The sequence below is a fragment of the Lonchura striata genome, chromosome 6, assembly GCF_050655825.1.
Source record: "Lonchura striata isolate lonStrDom1 chromosome 6, ASM5065582v1, whole genome shotgun sequence".
Classification (NCBI taxonomy): domain Eukaryota; kingdom Metazoa; phylum Chordata; class Aves; order Passeriformes; family Estrildidae; genus Lonchura; species Lonchura striata.
In genome coordinates, this window is record NC_140708.1 from 29,840,563 (window position 1) to 29,858,257 (window position 17,695).

Genomic DNA, 17,695 nt, shown 5'->3' on the forward strand with positions numbered 1-17,695 from the left:
AATTATTGCCTGTGTTGATTCAGGGGAGCTAGTGGGACAAAGATGCTTTCAACTACCCACAGAAATCAGTGTGGGAGGGCTGCAGCATGAAGATAATTGCTGACAGTGAAGTTGTGCCTGGCCACTGTAGAGGCCCAGTGCAACATATTTGGCTTGAACACTTCCAAACTGGCCATATCTTGTCTCCATCAAAAGAATTTCAAACTAATAACTTGCTACTTGTACTCTTCTTATTATGGCTGTTGTGCTTGCTATCCCTGGTTAGTCTACAGATGTTTTGGGACTGATGTTTATTCCAGTGTATGCAACCATCAGGCAGATGTAGCTCTGGTTACTAAGTGTGTTTGGATGCACAGAGAAGAGGAAGAATGCAGTGGCCAGAGTTTGGCTTATATTTTTCCTGATGCAGGAGCTGAATTATTGTGACAACTACCTTGACCTCCCCCATTGCCCCCTCTCTGAGCAAAACAGGTTAAGATGTTCTGTAGTGAATTTTCCTTCACTAATATGGCCTTCACACCCATCCTATATCTAATATGGGGGGCACTGAAGAGTTAATTTTTCTTCATTCTGTTTCCAAAGCAACTCTGCCCACCCAAAACCACAGGCAATATGCTCAGTTACAAATCCTACGTCATTGGTGTAAAGACTCCCTCACAAATCAGAGTACAAGGATATATTATTATCTACTAGCAATTTCTCAGGCTACTGAGCTTGACAGATTAGCAGTATTTTTTTTTTTTTAATTAAAACCACCTACATTTCATCATATAGTGGCATATAGGCCTATCTTTACCTGCTGTTTATTTATTTGAGATTAAAAATTTAAAAGAAATTTTTGGTTTTCTGTCTCAAGGAAATGGTTTTTGGACATATCTGTGCCCTTATCCCTTCTGAAAAATCTTATGAAATGTAGAGACAAGCTGTAAGGAAAGCTGACAGGAAGCCAGCTTCAGTGCTGGTTGCTGCGGGGACAACTTGCTTCCATTCTTTCTACCTCTGCTAAGTATATGAGCATTGTTACTGTGCATGCTTAAACAGCTGGTCTGTCTGAACTTTGCTTTGTTAACCATCAAAGCAATTCCAGACATTTGTGTAGCACTTGAGAAATGTCTGAACAAGGTGTCACTGGACCAGAACATCTGAAATTTGTCAAATTCAGGTCTGGGTTTATTGTCCACTCACTCCTCTTACAGATTCTTGAAGTTATGCACTGCAAAAAATGCACTAGGGTTGTAGTCTTCTCCCAGTCTCTCTGGGTGAATATTATTCCTGTGGCATGGGGAGCAAGCAGAATGATTTGGCTGAGCTCCTGAGGACAGCTGCCAATACTGAATCAAAGAGCAATGGGTGGCTCCCAGCAGAAAAAGCCCAGGTCCCTTGTGGAAGTGCTGCCTGTGGGACATGATGCAGGGGTCTCCTGTGAGCTGCAGATCTTTGCTTGAGCAGTGAGTGGGGAGGGAGGGACCAGCTCTGTGTCACACATGAGCCACCTCTCCAGGCAAGGTGTTTTCTCCTGGCACTCCCTCCCAGGCACTGACTGGAGCCTGGTGTCCATTTCTGATGGGTTTGCACATTGCTGCTGGCCCTGTCTACTCATTAGTGCTTAGAGGATTAGCGCTTACTTGGAGGAGGAGAAAAGCTTTCCATACATTCATTCCTAATTGATTTACTAGTGAGAAGGATAATTACTTCTCAGCTACCCTGCAGAACTACAGTGGGAATTACCTGTCAGATTTCTTTGAAGACCCAAAATGCCTATTTTCAGCTGTTAAATAGGAATTGTGTTCAGCCAAATGCTAGTTATATAAACATAATTTACCTGAATTGTGGCATAACCCTGGAGTCAATTATGAGGTACGGGAATTTAAAAGCTGGCATCTTGCTTTCTTCTTCTAAAAGAAAAGCCTTTTGTTTCTGATTTTTTTTTTTTTAACATTGGTGGGAGTATTTTAATTTTTTGGCAACCTGTGCTTTATTTCTTGGAGGTCAGTTTTAGTCTATAGCTGTTTCTGGCTTTTTACATGTTGCTGCTGGGTGATATCCACCCCACCCTCCTCATGCACAGAGTTAACCAAGGCACAGAGCAAAATCTGAGCTGAATTGGCTTTGGCTGTGGTGCAGATCTGGGTCCCAGAGCTCCTGCCTGCTCCAGGTGCCCCCCAGCCTGCTGATGGCTGCTCTTGGAGCTGAGATGGGGTGTGTCCGTTTCCTAGAAATCAGAGAAGGTACTGTGAAAATGCACTTTGCCCTTGTGTAATATGACATTTGCAGCTATATTAAATCAATATAACAGCATGCAGATACCAAAGGAAGCTGCTGGGAATTTTTTCCCAGCTGTGATACATGAGAGGTATCATTCCTCATGTCAGGGCCAGCTTGGTGATGTGAGACCACCTTGGGTTCCCACAGGGGAACAGCCACACGTTCTGCAGCCCACTGTGGATCTGCAGGCTCTGGCTGCACGGTAGCCAAAACATTCCCTGCTGTGAGCCAGGACTGCTTCATCTTCCCGAGGAGCTGTCACACTGCCAGCTCCCTTCCCCTAGGAACCAACAAGTTCAGGGTTTCACAAGGCTTTGCAAGTGTATGGAAAGCCTCTGCTGCTGGGGTTCAGACTGCCAGACTTGGATCTGCTCTCCTGCGGGTGGCTGGGCTGTTTCTCCTCTCGCCAGCACTTGTGTTTGCATCAGGAAAACCTGCCCTGAGCTCCCCTTACTGCTGGGAAACTCTAGCTGATCTTCAGACAGCTCTGAAGTCCTGGGGAATGGATTTTTTGAGCTCTGTTTCGGGCTCTGGTGAGAAGCCAAGTGCCTGCAGTTTGACACTTCCAAAGCCATGAAGATGCTCCGGTAGGCAGAGTATTCCAGGGCACATCTTCCCCTTCAGCGCAGGGTGCTGGCCCGAGGGAAAGGCCACGCGTGCAGCATCTGCTTCGTCCAGTTGCCAGACAGGTTGCAACAAGCAGGCAACTTGTGGTAAACTTCCGACTGGGGAAATTGTCATATTTGTTTAGCAGCACCCCTTCCTTAAGGATGAATGGGATTTAACAGCAGATGTTTGAGTGTTCTGAAAAGCTGAAATTAACAAAATGCTTAGCTTTGGCTTTTCTGCCCTGTAGCCCGTTGGCTGTTTTTGGGGATATGACAAAAAGCTGCTTACTCCCTGCTGGGCAGAGATCTCAGTTCCCTGCTGACCTTTAATTTAAAGCTGTGTTTTGGGCGTTAGTTACATTTTACTAGATGCAGATTTTCACAGTGGTCTGGGAATTAAAAGTGTTTATTTCTTCCAAAACACTAAGGGAAAAATCTCTTCTATTTTAATGGGAACATTTCTCTTGACTTTAAATTCCCAGTTTCTTTTTATCCCAATTCTCTTCTTTCTTTATGGTTGCTGAAAAAATTCTGTTAGGAAATGGAATAATTTCCACAAAAAGTTAAGCTTGTGATTCTTTGCTTAACTGGCTGCACTTCAAAATGTCACTGCTTGGAGATTAAGTGCTGTGATTCCGTATTTTCTAGCATGAGTTGGTCTGCTGGGTAAGATTCCCTATTGTGAGAACATTTGCTTTATTCTTGGTTGTCAATAACAGGGCTCATTTTACAATTGATGCCTCACAGAGGGATGTAAAGCCCTTCCAAAGGGGTGCAGAATGAAGATGGGAATTGAAGTCCCACATATCTGAAGCACTGCTCCTTTCAGGCACAGAGGTGCCACTTGGAATCTCAAGGAATTCTTGAACCGTAGATTTTAGGTATTACTTTTTCCTGTGAAATACTCTGTAAAGAGTGCTTTTTCTTGGTGAAGATGTTGTTTAGTTGAAAACCCAGTTCTCACTAAGAAACTTTTATCTCTACCCTTGGGAATACGGTGGAGGTGGAGATGATGGAGTTAAAAAGAACGCAAAAGAAAGAGAGGAAAAAGGAAGAGAATAACAACTCTGACAAACCAACCCCATTTTCCTGTATAGAGTATTGCTCAGATAAGATGTGGATAAACTGGAGGCCCTGATTGTGTTTAAGATCTGAGGTGACAGTTCTGATGTCTTAGAAATACCTTGCTTTGCAATTCAGTTGGCTCCAGTTGTTTTTAGTTTTTCCCCTGAGTTATTACAATCATTGTTGCAGGTGATGACTTGAAGAATTAAAAGGTCTGTAGCCTTTTATGCTGACTGTCTGAACAGAAGCATCACCCAGGTGCAGTGAATCAAATGAGGACTCCCCCCATTTATTTTCTTATATCAGAATTGAAGCATTTGAGGTTTTATTTAAAGGTAGACCTCCCAGCTAAGCTATTTGAACAGCAGTTGCAAACAGAATAAAGCAGAAATAGTTATGGTGCTCAGTTAAAGAGCTTTGGGAAAATGGTTTTTCAGAGTAGTTTCTTAGTTGTCACAGAATCAAAATGGAGAGGCAGTACAAATCACTGAAGCTGTAAAAAACCAAAGTCATGCTACACCTCTCATACCTCACCATGCCTCTGAACTTGGTCCATCAGAAGAAATGTTCAGAGGTATTTAGAGAGTAAGAATTTCTGAAAGATAAATCTAATTAGATTTGTTTGTGTCTGAGAAGTTTCTTGGGAGAGAAGTGCAGCAACTGTTTATGAGCTGGCAGAGAGCAATATTGTGTTGCTGTTCATTCTCTTGCTCACTTGGAGAGTAACTGAGAGCAAAACTTGTCCTGGCCTTCTGTATCTCCAAGGGGAATTCATCAGCTGTGACTGGAGCCTCAGGGCAGAACTATGATTCAAACTTATTTTGGTTTTGCTTTCATTTCTTAGTTCACATGCTCCCAAAGGGAATTCTATAGCATTTTGTTTTCTCCTTACTCCTCAAATGTGTGATAGGTTGATGAGGCAGAGATTCCAGCACGTACCTGAGGCTTGCTAGCCCAGCCTGAGCTGAGCTGCTATGCTTAGCCACAGCTCCCATTAATCATCTGCTGCTTTTTCCTTAGACTGCATCCCAAGCTATTGGTGAGAAACTGAGCTCTGGAATATCCTAAAGCCATTTGGGCTTTAGGAAGATGGAAGGTTTCCTTGGACCTTTTTTCCTCATTGTGCTGACACTGTGATCAAGGGGCTTTGCTGAACACTGGTGATGTGCTCAGTGATGTGATCTCAAGTGTATTTATAGCTGAAAGGCAGTGGGGCTGAGTTGGAGCCACAGGGCAGGAGTGATGGAACAAGCTTTCCCTTCTGTCTTATCCCTAATCTTTCCCTTCAGCCTAATGGAATATAGTCACTAAATAGCCCTTGGTTTTGCAGCTGCCATTTACAGGGACTAAATTACCTGACCTGCAAATGCTGCTGTAAAATTCCCTGTCTGCACCCCTTCTCTGGACCTGTTGGGGTGTATATGATGTTCCTGTGTTTCTCAGAGCTCCAAAATCCATGTCACCCAGTCCAGGGTTGATGTGGGCAGATAGGAAAGCTGTGAAACTGTGCCTGGCTTAGCTGAGCTCAGGTTTGCTTGCTCTGGTTGTACCAGTGGATTGTGCAAATGTGGCTGCAATGGGGGTAACGTCTCAGTGTATCCATCTCATAAATACACTTCACTCATAAATACACTCTGTCTCCAGAACTGCAAATTTAAATAGAGAAATAAAATGTGAATGAAGAAGTAATGTTTGTCTTTGCTTACTGGTGTTGCAAAGATGATTTCCTCAAGGTCCCCCACAACATCTATGGAAGAGTGAGAGGATGTGTGACATGATGTGTTTTATCTGCAAGATGCAGTCTTGTGAGCTGTTGTACATGGGATTCTCTCTACTTGTCCAATTAATTCAGCTTGAATTTGGTATCTGAGAAAAGAGACCATTTTTGTAAATGTTTGTGGAACTGTGACCTACAACTGTGTGAAAGAAATCCTGAATTACAGACATTTTGTAGTGCTTCAAGAAGTGGACTTTCTTGTTCTGAAGGGTTTTCTGTTTTCTATTTGGAATTCAGCAAAGTCAGAGTGGTTCAGTAAGTTCAGCCATTTTCAGAGTAGGTTTCTCTGACCTTTCCTACCTAAGATATACAGTTTCCTGATGCTGGATGACTTGGTTTATTAGTGTTTTGAACATGGTTCAAGATCAATGCCAGGAAAACATTGAGATATAAAGGCATAAATACTCTTAAATATTTTTAAGTATGTCCAAGATGGTGTTTTAGTAATTGTTTGGTTTTTTTTTTCTTGTGTCTTTTGTGTGTGTTTTTTTTTTTTTAAATATTATTACTAATGTATTTGGAGGTTGTGCCTCCTTGTGACTATAGTCAAGATGCTCCTGTGATAGTTTTCTGCCCTCCTGCAGTCAGGAGACTGTGGGGCCTGGCATGGCAGATGCCCCATGGAACCTGACCTCACCTGTAGGATCCTGTCCCTAAAGAAAGAACAAAGTCTGTTTGCTTGCAGCTTTTAACTTTAGCATTTCTGGCTTCACATAAATCATAGAGAAAAACAGAGATTGTGCAACATCTCTGGTCTGGGAGATGGCCATTTTCCAGTACAGACAACACAGAATTGGAACTCAAAATTATGAGAGACCCCCAGTGAAAAGTTTCCATTTTCTTAAACAGAGGCAACATGATTGTTGCTCTCTAGGGAAGGCTGTCTCTTGGAATTAATGAATGTGAAAACTGGGGATTCCTGGTGCTTTTTTTCAGTTAGTGCTCTGAAGAAGCAGATATATTTAAAGACAAAAAGAAAAAAAAAAACCCAGACCTACTGAACCACACACACTCCTCATCAGCTGTTTCTAAAAATAAACGCAATTGAGATAATTAACAAAATACTCCCATATGGCATTATTTAATGGGGCTGAAGGGAAGAGGGTTAGAAAATAGATATAAATAGAAACTGCCATTTACAATGAAGGCCATCCTTTCAGTGCTTGTGAAGGAGAAGTTCATGTATCACAAAACTTGAATTAGGGTTGCCTTTGTACCATTATGCATTTGTATTTTGTGCCTTTGTACCTCTATATTCCAAATTGCAAACAATTTTTGGAGTAAAAGGGCAGTTACCATGTAAGAGTGATAAGCTTGGGGATACTGGTGCAAGTCTGTGACAGGGCTGCTTTGTCTGGCTTCCTAAAATTCACTCCCTCTCTCCTGTTGCACTCTCTGCCTGCTTCACCTTGTATTTCTCTAGTTGAAGCCTTATGGTGACTTAGAGATGTTAGAAGGTCATAAAGACAAGAAATGGGGTAAAACTGCAGTTTGCTCCAGTTTAGACAGTAGATGTTAAGGACAGATTGGGAGTTACTAAAATAAATACCAACTAAAATAAAGCTGCAGTTTTGTCTCCTAGCATGAGCATTGCTTTTATGAAGTGGGCAGAGTGGACCTGTGTGAGCTTTCAGAGTGCCTTGCCTTGGTTAGAGGGAGGGGAGTCTCTGTCAGGAGGCAGCACCTTGTACAGGGCTGCCTGTATTAACCTGTCAGCAGGGTGAACACAGCTGCAGTTCCTGGTCTAGGGCAATTTTATGAGACTTTTTTTCCTTTCTCCATTCTCCTTACCACACTCTGAAACATGACCATCTCATTTACTGCTGCAGCTCCACTAATATATTAATTTATGGAGTATGAAAAATAAGGTAGTTTTGAATTAATGAGGAGGGGCATGGTGCTTCACAGACAGCAGGATAATCAATCAATAATAGTGAGTCATTATTTCCTGTCATTAAAAAGGAGGAAAAAATTATGGAATGGGTGGAGAGCAGCTCTCAGAAAAGGGGCAGGTGGGTCCTTTTGAAGACCATATAATGATCTGACCTTGATCTTTAGTGATAAGAGCAGGTTCACCAAGAATTATTTATTTCTCTTTGAGGAAAATCCTCCCATCAACCCCTGCCAACCCCAAACCCAATAATAAGTGGCAAAATATCTTTTTTATTTCATTTTTTTATAAAGTGAAGAATAGAGAAACTCAGCATTACTGAGTGAATTCTCATTTTGATTAGCAGAGTCTGCAGGGCATGTGCTGGCCACAGTCTCAGTTTGTGGTGCATACACACATCTGCCTCTTACAGTGTAACTGTAATGTCAGCTCTGGTGTTATCAATTCTGTGTAAAATATTTTATCTCAAGCAGCACTGGGAAGCCTTGAAACACTTCTGTGACTGTGTTAAAATCAGTTTTCTTCAGCATAGAGCTTGGCTTCAGCATGGAGCTAACTTAGAGAGTTATTTCCCCATGCTGTGGAGTGCTTGAGGCTTCCATGTTCATTAGTGGGAGCTCACTGCCCTTTTCCCTCTCGGTTCTAAAATGCCTTTTTTTCATTGTATACAGACAGATGTTGCTGGACTCCAAAAGTAATGACAGGGGTTTTCTAAGTGATGCACAGATGCAGTTTGGGAAAACTCAGTCTGCTGTTTTCTTATAAATCTAGGCAATCAACTCTTAGACCAGTCCTTCTGTCTCTGAGGAGAGATTGGTTCTGCTGTTTACAGTGAGCCCTCTAATATTTTAATTCTCTGTCACTGACAAAACAAGCTCATCTGACAACTTTTTTCTCCCCTGGACCCTTTGCATGGCAGACCAACACGATCCTTAAAAATGCCTGCACAAAGCAACAGAACTCCTGAAGCAGCTGTGCTCAGAGATTCAGGAGCAGTGGAGTGCATGCAAGGAATGCAGTGCTCAGGGAAAATGGAGTAAGCTTGGTAATTTCCTAATGTTTGCCAGTTGATTCTAAACCCAAAGTGTCAGGGTTGTGTTGGAGATAAAACTCATAACCCCTCTTCCAATTCTCTTTCCTCCTGCACTGGTTCTTCAGAGCCCTGCAGTGACCACATATGTGCAGGAAGGGAGACAGAAAGGAAAGCACATGATTTTCCCCAGGCTGTAAAGTACTGGTGACCCTGTTGGAATAGGATGTAGCAGCTGTGGTTCAGTCACTGGGGCAGCCACTCCCCTGCTCAGACAAGGCTATTGCCATAAACCTGCAAGGACTGCTTCATTGGGAGCTAATTATTAAATGTAATGTAAAATGTCAAAGCCAGTGTGGTGCTGGTTGGGAATCCTCTACCTAGGTGCAGACCGTTCCCATGTCTGGCACCTGAATCTTTGGCACCCAGGTGAGCATGCAGAGCTTGCAGCCTCAGTGGATAGCTCAGAGCTGAGTGCTACCATGCAGAGTGCTGCAATGCCATCATGTTTTGTAACTTGGGCCTCAGCCTTGAATTCAGGAATTGGTTAGACTTTATCCTATCATCTTAGCTTCCTCCAGTGGGGGGATATTAGGAAGAGTGAGGGACATGAGTAATAGATGTCAGGTAAGTAAATTGAGATAGATTATAAGCATCTGGATGTGAACAGTTATAAAGCTGACTGTTGTCTATGTTCACTCTGCAATCTGACTAAAAAAGCAGAAAAATAAAGTGGGTAAGCAAAGGAGAAGCAATGATGCATTTAAAATTGTATTCCGATTTAATGGCCTCGAGGGAGATACATAACATGATTTTTATTTTTCTATAGAGTCATGAAACACTCTAGTGTCCTCAAATGAAATAGATTGCTGAATACAGGCTGCAAAAGTTTACCCCCATGAGTAACTATCCATGCACATCTTTTTTGTTTTCTGTAATGGGGCAACTACTGTGAGTAAACTCATACCCACATGTAAAGTGTTCTCCCAAGTGAGACCTATAATCAGAGGAGTGTTTTTATATAAATGGTGTTCTCAGTTCCAGCAGCTGTGGTGCACATAGCCTCTCCTTACTGATAACATTATTTTCTGTAACTATTTCTGCTTACATGGGAAGTTCCATAATAGTGAAAATTACTTTGTAGTTCTATGGAGAATAGCACAACCATGCATTTACTCAAATAACATATAATTATAACAGTGAATGCTGCTTTTCTCTTTCTGTGAAGACAGTTTGGGATTACAGCTGTTCCCTGTCACTAGGAAAAAGCTGGTGACCACAAAACAGTGTGTCAGATATTGTAACAACTGGGGATTTCCTTTGCAGAGTCCAGAAGAATAAAAAGGCATAGTGCAGAGCTATGCTATGCAGAAATACCAGACTCTGGAGCAATATAATAATATAGATCAGAAGCTTTGTATTTGTGTGGAAGCACTGGTTGGTGCCTAAGATCACCAGTGGAGGTTTCGTCTACTTCTGGTTCAGACCCATTTGTAGAAGTGCTGGTCAAACTGGATGTACAAATCCAGTGGTGATGGATGTAACCCATTTGGCAGTTTGTGGAGCAGAACTCTGCATGGACATGCTGTGACACAGAAAAGCCTTTGGCAGGTTAGCTGGACAGCACTGAGGTGGCCTCAGGCAGGTGGGAATACCGTGGCAGAGGGCTGTGCTCCAGTGATCTGTGGGGAGCTAGAGAATGTACAGCTGTAACAAGAATATAATGGGCTGGAGTAACCTTGTATAAAGGCTGCCTTGCTGTGACAATGAAAAGGTTTTGCAACCAAGCATGTGGCTCTTGCCAGTCAGTCACTCTTTGCCAGGTCAAGCACATGCTTTTTGGATGGCTTCCATCCCCACTGGCACCTGAAATTTAACAAGCAAATGCTTGCTGTGCCTTCTAATTAAAAGTGAAAAGTACATGTGTCCAGTGCCAAAAAGGCGAGAGAAAGAGGGGAGACATGTTGTTCTGACCTGCTCAGCAGCAAAACAAAGATAAGATGTTCTGCTTTGTTTGGTCTGTTATCATGGCTTATTTCACTCCTGTGCATGCAAATTAGATGCAGCCTGGGATTTGGCATTGTGGGCAGGTTCAGATGGCAGCCTTGGAGTATATGTGTTCTTTTCCCAGCTCTGAGTTTTGTCTAAATCTTACAGCCATGATACATTTTCATTTCCCACCTGCCAGTGAAGATGGTAGAGTGGTTTTCCTTGAAGAGCTCTTACTTTATATGTAATTTAACCTTAATTTGCTCCTGATCCTCAGGGCTTCTTGCATGGTGCATCTGCGCTCTTGCGCAGGTGCTGGAGGTGGTGATTAAAATGGAGTGCCCTCTCCATAGGGAAGGGAGTGTGCCAGCTTGGAACTCTCTTAAGTGTTTTGTTTTGGTATTGCAATTTATGGCAGGTATGGCTGAAGTGCCAAAAGCCTCTTGCAATTTTGTACAAATCTGAACAGTTAATCGTAATTTTAGTCTGGGTGTAATTGCATATAAGAGACAATAGAAGACGACAAAAGATTAACCAGGATTATTGCCTGTAAACAAGTGTGGTAGGATGATGTGCATCTCCTCAGATAAGGCAAGGACCACAAATGCCCACTTTTGTTACAAAAACCCTGCTGTTTTTTGTTAAAGATTTTTTTCATTTTACAGCTTATTACTTTATTTCTGATAATGATTTTCTTCTTTTATTTTCCCTCTATGAAAGACAAAACATTCTGCAGAGACAATGAACCTGTATATCACCTGAACAACATGTACTCTGATCATTCTGTCTCAGTGCTGCAAAGATGGGGAACCCACACATGGGTTTCCTATGACTGCTGTCTTCTCAAACCAGTTTGGAGGATTAGAGAGATGTCAGTTTTTGGCACAGCTGCAGGAGTTTATCGAACAGGTCCTCCAGAGGAGTTGAATCTTTACAGAAACAGCTGTTGATGTCTGAAAAGTTCAGTGGCAAGACTAGTCATTCTGCAGACTAGAATTTGTTTTGTAATTGCAAAGAATTCCTGATGGGAAGAAAGTTCTGGAGGGAGGTTAGTGTGAAGTGTCTGAAATGTCTGGAGAGAGCCATTGGGCTCTTTGGTCACGGTCCATATAATGCAGACCCAATTCAAAAGTCTCAGGAAACTCTTATTTCATTGCTGAGTTTCTATGGGTGTCTGAGTCATTTTTCATTATCCAACAATAAATACAGTAGTGAAAGTCACCTTTAACACTTAAAGATTGCTTGGGTTTTATGGGATTGTATTGAAGTGAGTGCCAAGGTATAAAAGCCTTATGGTTGAGGTACTTTTATAACACATGCTTCATAAACCCTTATAAAGTCAGTGCAGTGCACTTCATCCTTTAAGATTACAGCACTATGGTTCTGAGAGCTGGTGATCTGGTGCTATATTCATTAATTAGATCTGCCATTAATGTTAAATTTCAGGCAATAAGAAGTGAAGTTACAAGAAGCTGAAATGGGGTAGGTCCAGACAATTTGTCTCTTATGAAAGCTCAGTGCCCCTTTACTGCTTGATTGATGCCCACAGGTTATCCTTAACATTAAGGAAGTTTTTGAGCCGTGTGAAGGAGGAAGGAGTCCCAAATCTGGGCTACTCTGTAACACAAAAGTTTGCAATGAGCATTTTCCTTTTGGCACACAAAATAAGTAATTATATAAAAGCTATTGCCCTCTTCTTGGATGTCTTTTTTGGTTTCCCAGAGAGCTGATGTCCCTCTTGTTACAGCTGCTGATCCCTAAATGATGGAGTGAATTTCTTTGCTTGTATGCAAATACATAGGATTTCTCTCTAGAGCAGATTTTTATCAGTGACATGTCCCATTTTTTTCCTCGCTGATATATTTGGTGACTAGAAAACAGAGTTTGCTTTCATTTCCCCCTGATTATTGTAAGATCAGTATATCTATAGGGCAGTGAGCAGGTATTTAGCCATCTCTGAACATCTGTGGAAGTTTGTATAAAGTTAAGTTGTGGCTTTTAGAAACCCTCTTTCTAAACTAGAGCAAATAATTCAAAGACTTCTTTAGCTGAGCTGATTTATATGGGTGTTACTTTTGCTGTTAAGTAGTTACTTGTGGCACCAGCACTTTTTAGTCTCAGAGGGAATTGGACTGATTTAATTAAAATGAACTTTTTAAAGTTTAAATAGCTTATAGTAACAAAAGAAGGGCAAAAATGGATGAGATTTTCTTTGCAATGAGTTGCACCTGTCCTCCATGGGAATGGCAGGGTAGGTCTTCAGATATGCTGTGTAGCTGTGTTCTAGGAGATTTGGGTTGTGATCAGATCTCTGAGGGCATCTTTTAGCTTGCAGGGCAAGTAATTGAAGTAATGGTGCTGGAGGGAGAAAAAATGAGGGGGGAATGAATAACCAAGTATTTGCCAGTGAGAAATTTCAGATGGTCAAACATGTAATCCAAATTGCTTTGGTGTGTAAAATTACTTTTCGCATAAGAGAGTTCCAAACTGTTCATATTTACCTTGTGATGGACTGTTTTGAAGGAAGAAAACAACTTCTGCATCTTTAAGCCTTTAAATGTCACTGGATTTTGATTTCTCAGTTTTGAAAGGAGGAAAGGACATCAAAAGTCCAAACAAAGCAAAAATCCTCCACTTGCATTGACATTTCAGTATAAATTGTTGAAACTTTTTGGCTTTTTATACTCAAAGCTACTGTGAAGCTTTGTGGGAAGGAAACACGAGACAGTACAACCCATCAAATGTTTTCAATCCAATTGGAAAAGAAAAAGATTTTTCTTTTATAAAATCTGATTTGTTGTGTCATTGATGATGTAGATGTGGCCAGGCTTTAAGAAGGATCTAAAGTGTTTCTGAGTTGAGAGCCTAGTGGAAGGAGGCTGAAAAAACCCAAAAAAGCCTTTTCACTTTTAAGCCAAGTACATTCAATATGGAAATCCCCATGGACCTGTAAACATGAAACCTCAACTTTCTGCCTTTGCAGCAATTTTTGTGGGAAAACTGCCTTTTCAGTTGTAGGAGAGGATAACGTGGTGCTACAGAGTAAAGTCTAATACTTTACTAAGGAACTGGTTTCTTTTGAAGCTGTGGAGGCTTGCATGGTTTGTAGGTGTTCTGTTGTTTTTGTTTATTTTTAAACTGCTTTAAGTTTTTTTTTTAGAATAGCCTTTTACATAGGTGAATGTGACTAGGACCTCTGAAAAGAACAGCTTATGAAAAGTGCACTAAAGTGGAGAATCAGGAGGCAATACACAATGGTTTAATGCTGCCTATCTATTTCTCAGAACTAAAGGCATTTATCTGAACCTGTCTTTATTCATTTGACAGCTCTCTGGTGCTCCTTTGCTAATGTAGCTCAGTGGTACTATTGCTACAGATTATTGCACCTATAAAACTGGTCTGTGCTGATTTAGGGAGATGTGCTTTGGTAATTTACAGTGAAAATTTATGTTAGTTGAGAAAAATAAAAGGCTTCATTGAAAGCTAATATTAATAAAAATGCCATTTATGTGGCATGTTGTTTTGTTTTTTTTTTTGGTCCAGTGGTTGTTTATTAACTAATTCAGCTGCGTACAAATCACATTCCATTGTGGTCTCTGTGCTCAGGCTACCTGAATTTCCATGCCTGTCTGGGCATGTTGTAGCATTGTGCCTGTGAGAGGTGTGCAGCCTCATTACTGTACAGTTCAGTGTTCCACATCACAGCTCTCTTTGTGCCTGGCTACCCTGGCACAGAAAAAGAGGAACGTGGCACTATTTTAACTCATCTACCTGCACATAAGCCATGTGAAAGTAATACCATGGAAGGTGTGTGCACTAGCCCAGTGACTGGAATTTTGATCTAGCAGAAACTCAGGTTCTCATTTACAAATCCTACCCTAGTTTTTATTATATTGGCCCCATCAGAGGGCATGAATTTTTAGTGGATTTGTGCTGCAATATGGTGCCACTTTACTTCCTACTTACTTCTGCATTTGAGCTCCTTTAAGGGTCTTACACGCTCTCCAAGAAATCTGAGTAACTCTCAACAACTGCTGGGGTTTGTGTACCAAATACATTATGGCAGGCACACGTATGACATCTCCCCTCCTTGTTCTTCCTGCTGCAGCTTGTGCTATTTATTCCCTGGGGTAAATCCCCTTGAAGTGTTCAGAGCTGGATATGTTTCCTGCTAATGTACTGAAGATCTCAGTCCATATATTGTAGTAAATGTTCTTGCAAGGTGACCTCTCCATACCATCATCTTTCCATGTGCTGCCTCATTGGTGTCTGGTGTGCTGCCCACCTGGAGTTCATTCAGAACAGCTTTCTGTGTCCTCACTGTCCCCAAAGCTCCTGCTTTAAAGGACATGCACCATGTCCCAGCCAGCTCTCTTCCTCTGCATCCATTCCTAAGGAACTATCTGAAGTTTAGTCTGATTTTCAGCCTATTTTGGTTAGTCTGGGGATTGTCATTCATTGTCAGTGGATTTGGAAGGTCAGAAAAGGTATGTAGCATAAACTAACTTATCTCAAGGATGTTTTCAAGGATTTATCCTTGGCAATAACCAGTCCTGCCCTTCCCCTTTTCACTTAAACCAGAGAAAAAAAAGCAACATTTTATACATGCATGTATATAAATAATCTAGAATTTAGAAAGACCAAATGCAATTTCCTTTTAAACAAAGGCTGCCATTTAATTTAATATTTTAGAAAACGATTAGATCTTAAGCCCTTATAAATTACATTTGACAACTCTCTGGTGCTCCTTTGCTATTCCTTATGGCAATTATAAATGGCAACACAGGATGCTGGCAGAAATCCTCATTCTGACTGGAGTTTGTTTATTGTCTCTTAATGAAAAGTGATTAATCTAAATCACTAGTGGGGTAGATGCTTCATCCTGGTCCCATAATGAGAAGTGGTAGTTTCAGGCCAAAAGTTCCCTCCCCCTATAGCTTCCAGGAGAAAAAGTAGAAAACAATAAAAAAAGCCCAGAGGCTGTCACTTTGCTTTTCCTGTGTGCCATGTAACAAACATGTGTGCCAGTCCGAGCTGTGTGGCTGGTGGTGGAATTTTATTTTTCACTCTGATTGAGCCTCCTGTTTTTTCCATCCTGCTCTCTGTTGGACCAGCCTTTCCTGGGAGGATGGATGACAGCAGAGATGTTTGGTGTTCATTTCCCCATTTGAAAAATGAAGACTGCATGTGCAAATTGGGTGAATGGGGCATGATTTATGTGATGTCATCTCTAGATACGACTGTTGTTAGGTTCTTCCACATTTCCTAACTTAGGGGTTTTATTATCTGATCTTGTTCTTCTTCTGTTATACCTCCAGAAGGACAATTTGGCAGATTTTTCAACCATCTGATGGAAATACTACTTTTGTCTCATATGGCCATTTCTTGAATTATCCACTGAAGTGCTGAAGATCATGTGTGAAAGGGCAGAGAGGATGTTTTGTATGTGTGCCACTTCAGGTCCATGCCACTGTTAGCTGTCTTGCACTCCTTATTTGAGGACAGAACTTCAGCAGTAACCTTGTAATATACAGCATTATTAACTTTGTAGTCCTCTATTACATGAGTGGAAAATATTTTTATTCCTGAAGTATCCTTTATTTTAAATATAAGATCTCTCTGGATTGTCTTCTTAAACGGCCAGGCTTACATCCTTTTTCCATTCCATATAAGCAAGTGATTTTTACTGAACTATGTTATAGTTCTCTGGCACAGGCAATATGCTTTAGGTGAACAAGGGTATAAAATGTCTTTGCGATCTAAGTCAAAAGTGACAGAGAAGATCTTCAAATACTTGTGAAATCATTATTGTTTGGGGCATAATGAAATTGATATTTTGATCAGATTAGAAAGAAGAAATGTACCAAAGCATCCTTTAGAGTGGAGAACTTGGAGGTCTCTTCTCAAGCTAATTCCCAGGATATCACTTCCATGTGGGAATGTTTCTCATTCCCCAGCCCATGCACCAGAGCACAGTGCAAGTGCACTGCTTCAGGACTTGGCTTCCCATGGGAATGGCTAGAGATTGATTTTGGGGCTGGGTGTATGTGGGGAATGTTGAAGGCACTTTGACATCAAGCTGGATTCATACAGATGGCTTCACTCTGGGAAAATGTTCACTTCTACTTCAGTTTTTCATTTCTTAATGGAAAGGATCAGAAGCCATTTACATTATACTCCCTTTCCCTTGGTGACTTCATGGAGTTAATGAGGTACTTAAGATAAAACAAGCACTGAAATTTTTTGCTTGATGAAGGCCTAACATACCATTCCTTGTAACTGATATTTGCTGTCAAAATTATATGTATTTCCCTATTGTAGTCTTGAAGCTGGAGATCTATGAAGCTGGATAAGAGAAGTCAGTGTGGACAAAACCCAAAATTCAGTGGATCTCAGCTAGCTGATCATTCATTCTGCAGTGGGCTAAAAAAGGCCATTCCTAGATGTGTTTTCCTGCTAAAAGACAGTTTCTATATTTGATTCAGCTGCTGTATCAACAACCTGCTGTGTTTAGAACAGCTCTAATTTATTTCCCACTGTTTGCCTTTATTTTATGGTACTGGTATTTGCTTTAATGTGAAGTAGTTTTCTCCAGATGTTAATAAGATGGTGTTAATGTTTCCACAACATTTTTCTTGATAGCGTTTATGTAAAGCTTGCCATCTGATAGTGTGGAATCAACCAGTTTTAAAATATTGGTAATAATTTTCTAATTAAAATTAGAGGCTCGGAAGTGTTTTCCTCCCTGTAAAAATTGAGGTCATGCACTTTCCTGTGCTTGGAGAAAATTATGTTTTCACTGACTGAATGAATGTCTCTTACTGTACAAATTGGGAGTGTGACATATGAAATCGTGTCAGTGTTTGCACATGTGCATGTGAACTATACCCAGACGCCAGCAGCTGGTCCAGGAAGGCATTCTGTGTTTCCAGGGAGGTGATGCTCTCATTCATAGCACTGCAAGCTGCCAAGCAATGAACCTTAAATCTCAGGAATACTCTGTTTACTTTTGGAGAGAGGATTTCACATGGGGTGAGAGAGGTAGTAGACAGAAAATACTCCAGGAAAGC

The 17,695-nt window shown here is 41.2% G+C and overlaps 1 protein-coding gene across 3 annotated transcripts in view; it reads left to right on the forward strand.

The window, feature by feature from the left end:
- SORCS3 (sortilin related VPS10 domain containing receptor 3) overlaps window positions 1-17,695 on the forward strand; it is a 267,619-nt gene that overhangs the window by 126,350 nt on the left and 123,574 nt on the right. The window lies entirely within an intron of this gene.